Source organism: Tupaia chinensis, unplaced genomic scaffold (assembly GCF_000334495.1).
Source record: "Tupaia chinensis unplaced genomic scaffold, TupChi_1.0 Scaffold139422_1, whole genome shotgun sequence".
Classification (NCBI taxonomy): domain Eukaryota; kingdom Metazoa; phylum Chordata; class Mammalia; order Scandentia; family Tupaiidae; genus Tupaia; species Tupaia belangeri.
In genome coordinates this window covers 1,227,125-1,240,695 of record NW_006199308.1, presented here as the reverse complement: position 1 = coordinate 1,240,695, position 13,571 = coordinate 1,227,125, and positions in this window count along the sequence as shown.

Below are 13,571 nucleotides of genomic sequence, written 5' to 3'. Positions count from 1 at the left end.
GCTGAGATCTGATCCACCCTCAGTCAGCTCAGAATAATGGGCATGCATGCACCCAGCTATCCAAGTAAGTCCCCAGAGGTGAACCCAGAACCTTCCAGTGTTGGTGAGCCTTGCAGAGCATCACATTTTACCACGGCACCACTGTCTAGCCCCACTATCTTCTCTTTATTCTTTCTTCAACTTTTCTCCTTTGTCTCCTTTCAGAGTCAGTTTTATACACTAATATCATCTAGCTTGTGCTTTGAATCCCATCTTAGGTTTTTTTATTTTATTTTATTTTTTCTATTGATTTACACTTCAATCCTGAACTTGGTTTATCTGGGGCTTTCTCGAGGCACAGGGTAGTCAGCCAGAACTCTGTCTTGGTTTGTTTTTCTGCCCTGGCTTCTATTCCCAATACTTGAACGGGTCCTATAATTTTATTATTGCAACTGGATCAGCAAGTGACATGGAGGTTAAGGCACGAATCCTACATGGTCAACTCTATGGTTTGAGTCCTGGACCTGGCAGCTTGAAAAACAACAGGTTTATGTGCATATGTGCCAAAATTCCTGAGAGCAGAATGGAGGAAAAGGGAGGGATTGCAGTGTGGCCCTGCCCCCTGGGAGTGATTTCTCACTCTGCCTCTCTCCAGTGAACATACACACCGCAGAGCAAAACTAAAAGAAAACGAAGAAAAGTTATCAAGGAAAAACTAACCCAATGCACAATATTTATGTAACTACAAGCATAATAAAGAATGTCAAATTTGAATAGATTTAATAATTAAAAAGAATAATGGAAAATGGAAATAAGTACTACTAGATAAAAGAAGCCATTTAGTTACGTACTGACATAATTAAAAAAAAAATTGTGTCTTAGAAGATAATAAGGGACCAGCAGTTAGTGTAATCGCTATGTCGCTGGACTCCCATGTAGTTCGACTGCGGTTTGAGTCCCAGACCTGGTGGCTTAAAACTCACACTGGGCACGTGTGCATGCGTGCCCAAGATCCTGAGAGGAGAATGTAGGAGAAGGGATTGTGGTGTGGCTATCCCCCCTGGGGGGTGATTTCTCACTTTCTGTCTCTCTGTTTCTCTCTGTCTTTCTGGTGAGTGCATGCGCCCTATAGCAAAAAAAAAAAAAAGAAGATAGAAGATAATGAAAACTTGCTTCAAAAGAAGACTGCAGAACGCAAAAGTGGAAAATTGCTTAATAGCTTCTACAGCTGTTTACTTCCCAGAAAAGCAGATCTAAACCAGTTTCTTTTATTTTGCAAGAGTAGTTTGTTAGTTTGGGGTAGCTATACTTCTCAGTAAATATACATAAGGTTTAAGAAAATCTAAAAGTAATTTATTTCAAATAACTTAGAGGCAGAAGCATAGCTTCGTTCTTGAATTGTTTCTTGTTTATATACAATCTAGTAAGGAAAAAAACATTCAGTTTTCAGAAAAGACTTTGCCAATTTTTACTTTTTAAATTTTTATCAGAGCACATATGTGCTCACCAGAAAGAGGAAAAGGGGAAGAAAGCACTATAGGATATGGTCACACCTCAATCTCTTCTCCATTTCTCCGTCCTGTCAAGATTTGGGCACACTTGCACATACACTCGGTATGTTTGGGGCTGCGATTTGAACCATGGACTTGGCCATGTGGAACCACATTCCCTTAACTGGTTAGGCCACAGGTCAATCTGGCTTTTGCCTTTTTTTTTGAGAGGTTTTTGCTATAGGACGCGTGTACTTGCCAGAAAGACAGAGAGAAACAGACAGAAAGTTAGAAATCAACCCCCAGGAACATAGCCATTATGCCAACTTACTACAGGTGCCAATAATTTCTTTTTTTATTAAAAGTCCCCCCCCTCAGGTGCATGTACTCAAGGAAGAGTAAGAGACAGAGACAGAAACAGTGAGAAGGACAGTGAGAAATCACCCAGGGAGGATGGCCACACCACAATCCCTTCTCCATGGTCTGGGACTCGAACCGCGTTCACCCATGTGGAAATCCAGCAATGTAACCACTATGCCATCTGCTGGTCCTGCTTTTGACAATTTAAAGGTGTCTTTTCATTGAAAAGTTACCCAGGACAAACCTGGCTCATTGATTGGATTAATACTTGCTGTGAATAGAGTATGTGCCAGCATTTCACTGGGTTCTGAATTCTATGAAGAACAAAAATCGTCCAGTGTTGTGCTCATCAGTCTGAAGCTTATGTCAGCTGGGTTGACTGTGTAAGTAAAAGACTGGTCCATACTTACTTAATAGCGCCATTGAATGAGAAATCGAGGACTTGTGAAATGCGCTATTGTTTACTGCTAGGGAAGCAGTGAACAAGACTGGAAGATAAACATTGAGACCTGAGTGTGCATGTTCACACTGTGTAAACAGTAGGGGAAGTCTCAAGTAGAGTTTTATTAGCTCTTTTTTTTTGGAGAGATTTTTCTATAGGGCACAAACACTTGCCAGAAAGAGAGACAGAAAGGCAGAAAGCGAGAAATCACCCCCCAGGCAGGATGGCCATGCCACAATCCCTTCTCCTCCATTCTCCTTCTCAGGATCTTGGGTATGCATGCACACGCACCCAGAGTAAGTTTAAGCCACTGGATCTGGGACTCGAACCACTGTCAACTACATGGGGGTCCAGTGACATAGCCATTACGCCATCTGCTGTTCCCTTTATTATCTGTTAGTAGACGTGCCCTACATTCCTATTACTTTCCCTGTTACCAACTCACTGGATTTCTGACTATACCAAATAACTTACCTTCTTCAAAATTACATTAGTATTATAAAAGTAATTGAATTTGTATCTGTAAACATGGAATTAATATTTGTAAAGCATTTAGATTTTAACACATAGTAATTGCTCTATGAATCTGATAGCTAAAATAAAAATAGATCTTTCATGTATGTATATACAATGAGTTATTCAATCTAAAAATATAATCAATGGTTGATTTGAGCCAGCCTCATAGAGCAGTGGTTACTTGCTGTGCATTGGGAGTCGGATCCACCATGGCCAACTGAGGTTCAAATCTCAGTACCAGTGGTTTGAAAAACACACTGGGCACATGTGCGTGCATGCCCAAAGTCGTAATGAAAAGGAGAAATGAAGAGAAAAGGGCTGTCATGTGACCCTGGTCCATTGAAGCGGTTCTCTCTCTCTCTTTAGCAAGCACATGTTCTCTCTGGCAACAGAAATTAATTAACTTTTTTAAAAGTTGATTTGCAGTGTTCTTATTAGTAGTTAAAAATTGCATGTAGGATATGTAGGACATATCTTTATGTAGGATAACGTCTCTCAGGCTTTGTTCTCAAAACTTGAACATCTCCCAACTATTATTAAATAAAGAAAAAGAAATAAAATGGTTGAATATAATGATTCTGCTTATTGTTCCTGTTTCACGTATGATGGTGGTGATCTATAATAGAAAAGACATGAATAAAAATCTTAAACTTTAGTTTTAAATTCTTAAACATCAGTTCAATTTGAAATGTTCTTTAAAAACCCAGGTCCGCCCTAACCATTTCATCATCATCATCCTTGTTTACGGGACACTGTGATGATGATCATCGTTTGTTTGTTGTTGTTTGGGTTTTTTTGAGAGATTTTTGCTACAGGGTGCGTGCACTTGCTGGAGAGACAGAGAAAGTGAGAAATCACCCTACAGGGGGAGGTCCCGCTGCAATCTCTTCTCCTCCATTCTCCTTTTGGGATTTTGGGCACGCAGACACATGTGCCTGGAGTGAGTTTAAAGCTGCCGGGTCTGGGACTTGAACCGCAGTAAGCTATGTGCGAGTTTAGTGGCCCAACCAATATGCCACCTACTGGCCCCATCATTGTCAATTGCTTCAAATATGTTGATCTACTCTAATCAGAATACCTAGTTTAGTCTTGACTTGTAGATTTTTCCATGTCCTTAAATAAGAGCTTTGCTTTCAAGACTATTGGTGGTAGGTTTTCAAATAGCGGTAACGTCTCATCATTGAACCCTAACTGACTTCTCTCCCAGCATACATAACAATTCAGAACATTTACTCTTACGTTTTTCTTTACTATTGTAATTTCTTTGAGGACAGAGGCAATTTTTCACTTGTTTTACTTCTTGTAATTGTTTAATACACTGTAGATACTCTATAAATAACAACAGGAATTTTTTAAAGAACCTATTATGTGTTAGGCACTTTATACACAGTATTTTAAATTCCTACAAAATTATTATCCCTGTTTTTCAGTTGTGGATTGTCAGGCTCTGAGAGATTCAGTGACCTGCCAAAGTTAACAGAGATACTGGGTTGTCAGAAAAGTCAAGTTGCATTTTTGCATAGAAAAACACTGAAAAATACAATATGACTTTTCTGACAGTCCAATAGTATCAGGTAGAGCAAGCCAAATTTAAAAACTCTCACTCTCAGTTCTTCCAAATCTACTGCAGGCTGCCTCCATGGCCTAGTGGTTAAGCAGCCAGATCCCAAATGAGTGATCCTGGAAGTTAAGTCCAGGATCCAGCAGCTCAAGAAACGCACTGGGCTCATGAGCGTGCATGCCCCAAATCTTAAATGAGGAGAAATGGAGGGGGAAGGATTGTGGCATTATCATTCCCCTCTGGGGGTGCTTTCTCCTCTTCCTCTTTCTCTCACAAGAACACATGCCCTCCAGGAAAAAAAAAAAATCCACTTTGTTCTCACTAAATAATTGCCTCTTCAAGAAAATGTTTAATGGATTAATCAATAACTCAAGAAACTAATCTCATTTTTGTGTATTTATCAAAGCTAAGATAAGGATTTGGAAAATAGATCAATAACTCACCATGTTCCTAAACTCTTTGAGATTGTACTTATTCGAATGCCATATTTCTGCTTTGGATTAAACCTCATTTGTAAGAGAAGTCCTTTTATTTCAAGTAAATTAATTTCAAATAGCTGATAATGACTTTGGACAGTCAGTATAAAATGACTGTTTGCTTTTGGTTATTGCCATCAGATGAATTGACAGATAATTTGTTATCAGTTCTGTGTCTCTGGATCACTTATGAAAGCAAGTTTAGGGGCTAGCAGGTGGTGTGGTGGTAAAATCGCTGGATACTCCCACATGGCTGACCACAGATCAAGTCCCACATCTGGTGACTTACCTTCTTCTGACTTTTCCTCTTTTTTTCTCTCTGTGTGTCTCTCTCTGGTCAAATTAAAATAAATGAATGAATAAATAAATAAAATGAAATAAATAAGTCTTAAAAAAGAAACTACATCTTAATTTTTTAAAAAAGCAAGTGTAATAGGTCATATATTTCAATTATATATAAAAATAATATGAGGAAATGCCTTTTATAGAACTGCTTTTGCATGTATGGCAAAATTATAGAAATGTTACCCCATGAATTCTGTGTGGAGATTACAGTGAAGTGAAATTTTCATGCAGGGACTCATACCAACCATTTTTAAAAAATTAATCTTATGCTCCAAAGAATGGTACTTGATTCCTAGTTTTGGTTTTTCTTTTTTTAAGAGGTTTTTGCCATAGGGTGCATGTGTTACTGGAGAGAGAGACAGGGACAGTGAGAGGGAAAGTGAGAAGCTGTAGGGAGCGGCTGCGCTGGGTAGAACAATGGCAGTCTTTAGAAATGAGTCAAGGCACAGTTTCCCACGAGTTGGGCCGGGGCTGCAAGGCCAGCGGAGGTGGCGAGAAACTGTCTCAGCCACACTGGGCCGGGGGAGACGTGAAGAGGCTAGAACTGCAAGACGCAGGGTTTTCCACAGGCCGGCTTAGTGTGATAAGGCATCCGCCTTCCATCCTGTATCCACCCCCTTTTGCCCTATAGAAGAAGAAACCTGGGAGTGGCTCAGGGCCAGACTATCCCCATTACAGGCACCCAGATCTCTGATCTTCGATCCTCGCTTTTCTCCATTTGTGTACTTGTGCATCTTATTCCTAAATCCACTGCCGCTCCCCCTCAGGTGTTCATCTTGCTGAGGAGACCTCAAAAAGAAATCCCCCCAACTCAGGGGGATGGCAACACAGCAATCCCTTCTGCTCCGTTCTCCTTCTGGGATCTTGGGTAGGCACGCACATGTGCCCTGCATGATTTTCAGGCCACCAAGTTTAGGACTCAGACTGCAGTTGGCCATAAAAGAGTCCAGTGATGTAATGACTATGCCATCTGCTGGCCCCGGTACTTGCTTTTTTAAAATGTAATTGAAGTAACAGTTTTATGACTTCAGAAATCTTTAAGAGCAACTTCTACAATTAAATCTCTTTCTTAGACCTGTCATTATTTAGCCCAATTTTGTATAAAAATCTTCTTCATGTGTAGCATGTGAAAACCCAGACTTCATGTAGTCATTCAAACTTTCTGCTGCTTTTCTGTTTGTCAGAAGTCACAAACACAGTGGCCTGATAGCTTTGTCAGTTTGGGCTGCTAATAACAAACACCACAGTCTACACTGGAGTAGAAACCAGAATTTATTCTCACAGTTCTGGAGGAGGCTAGAAGTGCCAGATAAAGAACTAGCAAGTCAGTTTCTGGTAAGAGTTCTCTTCCTGGCTTCCAAATGATGCCTTCTTATTGTGGCCTCACAAGAAAGGGAGTGAGCTCTCTGGCTCTCTGGTGTCTCTTCTGAGGACACTAATCCGAGTGAATCAGGGCCAGATCTTTATGACCTCCTTTAACCTTACTTCTGTAAAAGCCCTTTCCCCAAATTCCAGCCATCCCATATGAATTTGGGGGGAGTACAATTCAGCCCATGGTTTCTGGTTCTGACATTTTGGAAGAATAATTTAAACGATGTAGGCACTGGCCATTATTTCTGGACGCCGGGCTTCCATAGCTTGCCTTCTTAACTTCTACAGGTTTGTGCCTCTGGATTTCTCGGATTTCCCCACCTACCCTTTAAAATGCTAAGTTAAGGGGAAGGTCAGCAGATACATTGGTATAGCAGTTACATTGCTGGACTCCCATGTGGCCGACCGCAGTTTGAGTCCTAGAATCTGGCCATGAAACACATGCCGGACATGTGTGTGTGTGTGTGTGTGCGTGCATGCCCAAGATCCCAGGAGGAGGACGGAGTAGAAGTGTTTACAGCGTGGCAGTCCCCCCTGGGGCAAGGAGGGTGATTTCTCATTTTCCCTTTCATCGTTTCTGTCTGTCCCTGTTTCTCTCTGGCAAAAGCACATGCCCTATGGCAAAAACCTCTTGAAAACAATTTTAAGTTAAGGAAATGAGGCACATATGGAATTAACTTCCAATTCTTCTGATTCTTTACTAGGTCTTTTCCTGCTCTGGATCCATGTTCCTGGGATGCCACAGAATGTCCATAAAAATACAGGCCACCATCCCCTGCACGTCAGATAATACAAATGCCAGTTACGTCTTTGGCTGGTTCTCCGTTACGCTGACGCGAAGGGAAATATTGGTGCTCTCTACTTACTGCAGTAGAATCAAAGGTAAATTTCTCTAAGAGTTAGTCAGAAGACTGATACAGGGACTTCAGATAGAGTAAATGTGCTCTCTTTAGTTCAGGTCAGATCAAGTTAACTGGTAGGGCTTCTAAAAATGCATTATATAACTATATTTTCCACCTGGAGAAGAAGAGTATTTTTAAGTACTTTAATAACTATTATTTCCCCTTGAGAAAAAAAATACCAGGGATAAAATTTTAATAGAGGTACCTCATCTTACTTAGAAGAGCTGAGGTTCAGGTAAATATGTCCTTATTTTATCTTTACTCATTATAATGAAAGGTTTTTCATGCTTCCTCTGATTCTGGTTTATCTAAGTACAGAGTAAAAAGAGTAAACAACCAAACATTAAATTGCCTCTCTACTTATTACACATCTGACCTCTTTCTGTGGATATAATAAAATGAAGAAAAGAGAGCATTAAAGTAGCACCCACATAAAAATTCACAGTAAGATAGTTTATTGTTGTTGTTAAATTTAAAATAACCTTTCTTTTTTCAAATACATGAATGCATTTATTCTCTTTTGAAAACACAAGAAGTGAGAAGGTGATATTCTAGAAAGTGGCATTAATGTGACCAATCTGGACAGGGGATCAAGTTCCGAAGTGAAATACTTCTTTTTTTGTTTGTTTGTTTTAATTTGAAGAGATTTTTGCTATAGGGCACATGTGCTCGCTGGAGAGATAGACAGAGAGAGAGAAAGCAAGGAATCACCCCTTGGGGAGATGGCTACACTACAATCCCTTCTCCTCCATTCTCTTGTTGGGATTTTGGGCATGCATGAACACATGCCTGGCATGAGTTTCAAGTCCCTGGATCTGGGACTCAAACCATGGTTAACCACATGGGAGTCAAGTGTCTTAACCACTATGGCCCCTGCTAGCCCCATTGAAATGCTTCTTCTAACTCAACTAAATGGTGTTTAGAAAGTCATCTGTCTTTAAAGCCCTAGCTGCCATGTCTATGCTGTTAGATGACTGAAACCAAGCAAAACTGCTGGGTGGGTAAAGTCAGTAAGACATGCTGCTTCTCTTTCACTGTGGTTAGAGACTTAGATTCTTAATCTTGTTCTAATATAATGGTGTCACTGAGTACTGCTCATTTTTGCAGGCCTTCATATTTCTTCTCTTTCCACCTCTCACCATACATCTCCTTGGGTCTCTGCTTCCTGTGCTTTTCAAGGTGACTGTGAACTAATCTGATTAGCTAAGCCAGGCTAATTGTGCTCACCTAGGCTAGCATGGGAGTGTGAGACGTCTCAAGCCCTGCCACGTATATTTCTCCAATGTCATACTGCATTCTTACAGAAAGTAGTTCTTTTTCTGTCTAGTTAAGGTAAGTTATCAGTGGTGGGAATTTCCTACCAGATAGGCCTGTCAGGTCATGAGAGTATATGGGACTGTCCATTGCATCTCAAATTATGAAGGTTGACCTAATTATTTTACCAAACCCACAATCTTCTCTTTTTCTACCATACTCCACTATTTTTTTTTTTGTCTTTGAGAATGAGAAATGGCTAGTTAAAAAATATGTCCTTAGATTTAATATAAATATAGAGAGAATTTTATGCCTCATAAGATATCAGTTAATTTCTTGAGTTATTCTATACTTTATTTATATTGGTCTTCCCCTCAAAGGAGAAACAGCTTCTTGTGGAAGGAACCATCCATTACAGAGCTTCTGAGTAGCAGAACTTAGGTAAAAATTCAGCTCTGTTAATTGTCTGTGTGACTTTGAACAAATCACTAAAAAGCTCTAACTTTTTCTCTGTAGAATTAGAGTAATAACAGTGTCTACTTCAAAAGATTGTATGAAAATTAAATGAGTGAAATTATCTAAAGTGTATAGCATGTAGTAGGCACTTAATAGTTACTAAATAAAGATTTGATGACTAGTCAATAATTAAAACTTAAAAATTAAAAATGCTTAAGTGGGTAATGAAAGGGATTGAATTTGAATGTAACACACTTGTTTTCTAATGAATTGATTTTGACTTTGCAAATTATAAGTGATTTTTTTGGGTTTGATTTTCCTTTATGCATTTTTATGGTAGTGTTTAATTTTTTACATCTTTTCTGAATTTCGGTTCTGTAATGGAGTAGGACTTTGCAGAGACAGTAATGATACTAGGGATTTCTGTTGCTATCTTTAGTTGTTTGGGGATAATTCAACTTTTACCTTTTTTTGATATCAAATGAGAATTTTCTTAAAAAATACATCTCTAGAAGGCCAGCAGGTGGCATGGTGGTTAAGGCACTAGACTCCCACATGACTGACTGCAGTTCACATCCCAGACCCAGCAGCTCGAAAATCACATTGAGTGTGTGTGTGTGTGTGTATGCCTGCTCAAAATCCCAGAAGAATGAGAAGGGATTGTGACAAGGCCATCTCATTGGGAGATGATTTCTCACTTTCCCTCTCACTGAGTCTCTCTGTTTCTCTCCAGCAAGAGCAAGTGCCCTGTGGTGGTGAAAACTTAAAAAACAAAACAAAACAAAACAAACAAAAAAACTCCAGAAACACACATGGAATATAAGACATTCAATCCCTAAAATGACTGTAATGAATAAAAAATGCTGAACTAATGGTTGGCATTCAGAACATGTCAGTTTCCTTTCCTTTACAAATAAAACACATGCTTTGATACTTTTGAAAACATTCCTTGCTTTATGTATTCTCCCTACTCAGTATCTAGGTAAAATTCATACCAACTTTGATAGAAAAACTGTGACAGAAACTTTGATGTAAGACACACTATAGAAAAGATAAAATGTTTCCTCAAATAATTTTGCTGTTTCAAAAAACAAGACTGAGCAGGTGGGAGGTTGTAGGGAGCCTTTTAAACAATTTGTCTGTCAGTAATGCGTAGCAAATAACACTTTCCTATTTGTCAACTTGTATCATCAGTAAAAAATATTTATTCTAGAGAATCGTGAGCTTTCTAAGGAAGACCTCAAACTTTTCAGGTTTGCTTTTACAATGTAAAGATATTCTCTCACTTGTTCTGGCATGTCAGATTCCTGCGAGAAATTCAGGGCCACTGTTTTTTCTTTGGGAAAGAGGTCTCTGTCTTGTAAATACACTTATTCTGGTGCATATTGTTTAAATATGATTGCAAACATCATGAATGGTTCATTTCTATTTGGACAATGACTTTGTAATATTAAATTCAGTTTATAGAGAAAATATTTAGACAAAAGGTGCCAGGATGAATTAGATGATCTCTAAAGTTTTTTTCTAGATTTAATGATTCATAGCAGCATGTATAATTTTACAAGTATATATATATTTATACAAAGAGAAAGAGTTAAAAGTTATTTTTTCATTTAATAAAAATATCCCTTTTGAAAAAAAGTGAGAAAAACCTAATGCACTTATTTTCGTGATGCAGATTGTAAAGTGTATTAATAATAATAATAATCACCTCCGTGGGAGTAAAATAGATGAAAGTAAATCCAGTTTACCTACTTTAACAAATTTTACCTAATTTGACAAATATCATCAAACCTCAGTATTCTTTTGAAAATGTTACTTCTGGGGCCAGCAGGTGACACATACGTTAGTTGAGGCACTGGAATCCCACATGGCCAGCCATGGTTTGAGTCATGGACCTGGTAGCTTGCTTGCTAACTTCCCCTCCCTTTCTCTCTCTTTGGTCAAATAAAAACAAAAATAAAAAAAAAAGAAAGGAAAAAACATTACTTCAGTCTCATTAAATTTTTAAATTAATCTCCCATACAGATATTATTATTCTCATTTTAAAAATTAAAGACAACAAAATGACCAAAAAAAACTAAAGCAAAAAGCCCCCAAACACTCAACTGGTTAAGTATCTGATTGAGAGTTCTGTGCACGTTTTACCATTTTAATGACTGTGCAAATCACTTAAAGAAAGAAATATACACAGTATTTAATTGTCTTTATAGTAGAGAAATCAATAATTTATGTTTCGTCAAACTATTTTAAAAGAATACAATACTATGTAAACAATAAAATCATTATTCTTTCTTCTATGATAAAAATTTTCAAATGATCACAAAGACTACTTGCAGACTCACAGTTCGGGTCTCTGTGTCTGGTGTCCTCAGTTATGTTCAGTGAGTGCGAATCTCTGTCTACTGAACTCCTCTTGAACTTGGTCAGGTTTAAGCTCAGATTTAAGAACCCTAGATATTGATGCCCTTTGCAGAAATAGCTCTAAATAAGTAATAGGCTTTCTCTAAGAGAATTAACCAAGCCTATTCATGAACAGTAGGACGGAAAGAAACTAAAAAGCAAAGAGCTTCAAATCTTCTTGTCAGTACAATCTTTGTCTACCTTTCTGTTGTTATTTGAACATTTTTTCCATCATGGACTAATACCTCTTCTCAAAAAATCACCTGCCATTTTTTTAACAGAAAACAAAATAGTTTTTCTGACCAAGAAATGTTTATTGACCCAACTGTAACTATCCTCTCAGTACCTCATTTGACATGACCTATTTTTTTCTCTTGAATTCACCCCACAGTTACAAGAGGATTTCAAAAAGTTCACGGAAACTGGAATTAAAGTAAGTTTATTTTTATGCAAAATTTTGAATTTATGCATAGTTTCTTTATACTGTAATTTTGATAAACTTTTGAAGACCCCCCCGACCCCATTTTATTTTTCCTTTTTAGTATATTCTAAAATGATTTGTGTATTACATCTCTACTATTCCTTATTTTTACTTTTGCGACAAAATTCCTGAAAATGTTTACATACAGTCTTCAGTACCAACTCCTGCCTCATGTATCTTCTGTTTCATTGCATCCGCCCAATTCTTGTTCGTTTCCTTATGGTGGCCATTTCATTTGCCTTCAGTGTGCCACTCCAACCAATAAACTGTGCTAATGTGGCTGGGCCACTAACTGGAGGCTTTTAATAAAGCTTTCTCAGGTTGGCTAAGTCATGTAGGGGTCTATTGTTTACTGGATTCCAGTGTCATTGTTTTTCTTTTGGTTTCCATTTCTTGTTATTGTCGATAGCTTTCACCATTCTACATTCCTTCTCTGATGTTTTCTAATGGAATTTAGGAATGTAGGGAAGGGAGATGGATATCTTCAATCTTTTTATAACACCTTTGATCCTCATGGTCAAATGTTTCACCTAACTCTGTCGAAGTAGGAGATGTAGTTTACTCTAAGCTTCAAACTTGAACCATTTTTTATGACTTTTTTTTTTTTGCCACAGGGCATGTGTGCTCCCTGGAGAGAGAGAGAGAGAGAGAAACACAGAAATAGGGAAAGTGAGATATCACCACCACAGGGAATGGCCACGTTGCAATCCCTTCTCCATTCTCCTCTCAGGATTTTCAGCATGCATGCACACAGGTCCAGTGTGAGTTTCAAGACCCTGGGTCTGAGACTTAAACCATGTTTGACCATGTTGGAGCCTAATTCCTGAAACACCATATCACCTGCTGGGCCCCCAAAATGGAAACTATTTTTGGTCCAGCCAAGGTGTTATAGGCAGAGTGGTCACTGCTGCTTGACGTTGGAGACCATCTGATTTGCATGCTGGGTACACACTGGGTATACCCATGATCCTGGCTAGATGCAGGGCTTGGGGGAGGATTGCAGTGTGCAGGCTCTGTTAAGGGTCTTTCTCTTTCTCATTCTTTTTCATGAAAGAAATAAATAAATAAACTAAAACAAGAACAACAACTAAATTTAGAGGGCCAGTCTTATAATCTAATGGTTAAGGAAGTCAAGTCCCACATGGCCAACAGACCATGTTGTTGGAATCCTGGCTCCAGAGGTTTGGAAACATACACACAGACACACATACCTAAAAACTGTACTTGCATGCCCCAAATCCCAACAGGATAGAGAAATGGAGAAGAAGAGATTGCAGTGTTATTATGTCCACTGAGAATTTCTTTCTCTCTCTCTCCACACTGCCACTTTGCTTCTCTGACTCTCTGGTGATTAAAATGAAAAAGCCTGGAAATTTTCAATGAGCAATGGACAACATTAAATTTTCAATTAGCAAGGGACAACATTTTAAATATATATATATATATATTTTTTTTTTTTTTGAGAGATTTTTGTTGTAGGGCACGTGCGCTCGCCAGAAAGACTGAGAGAGACGGAAAGTAAGAAATCCCCTCCC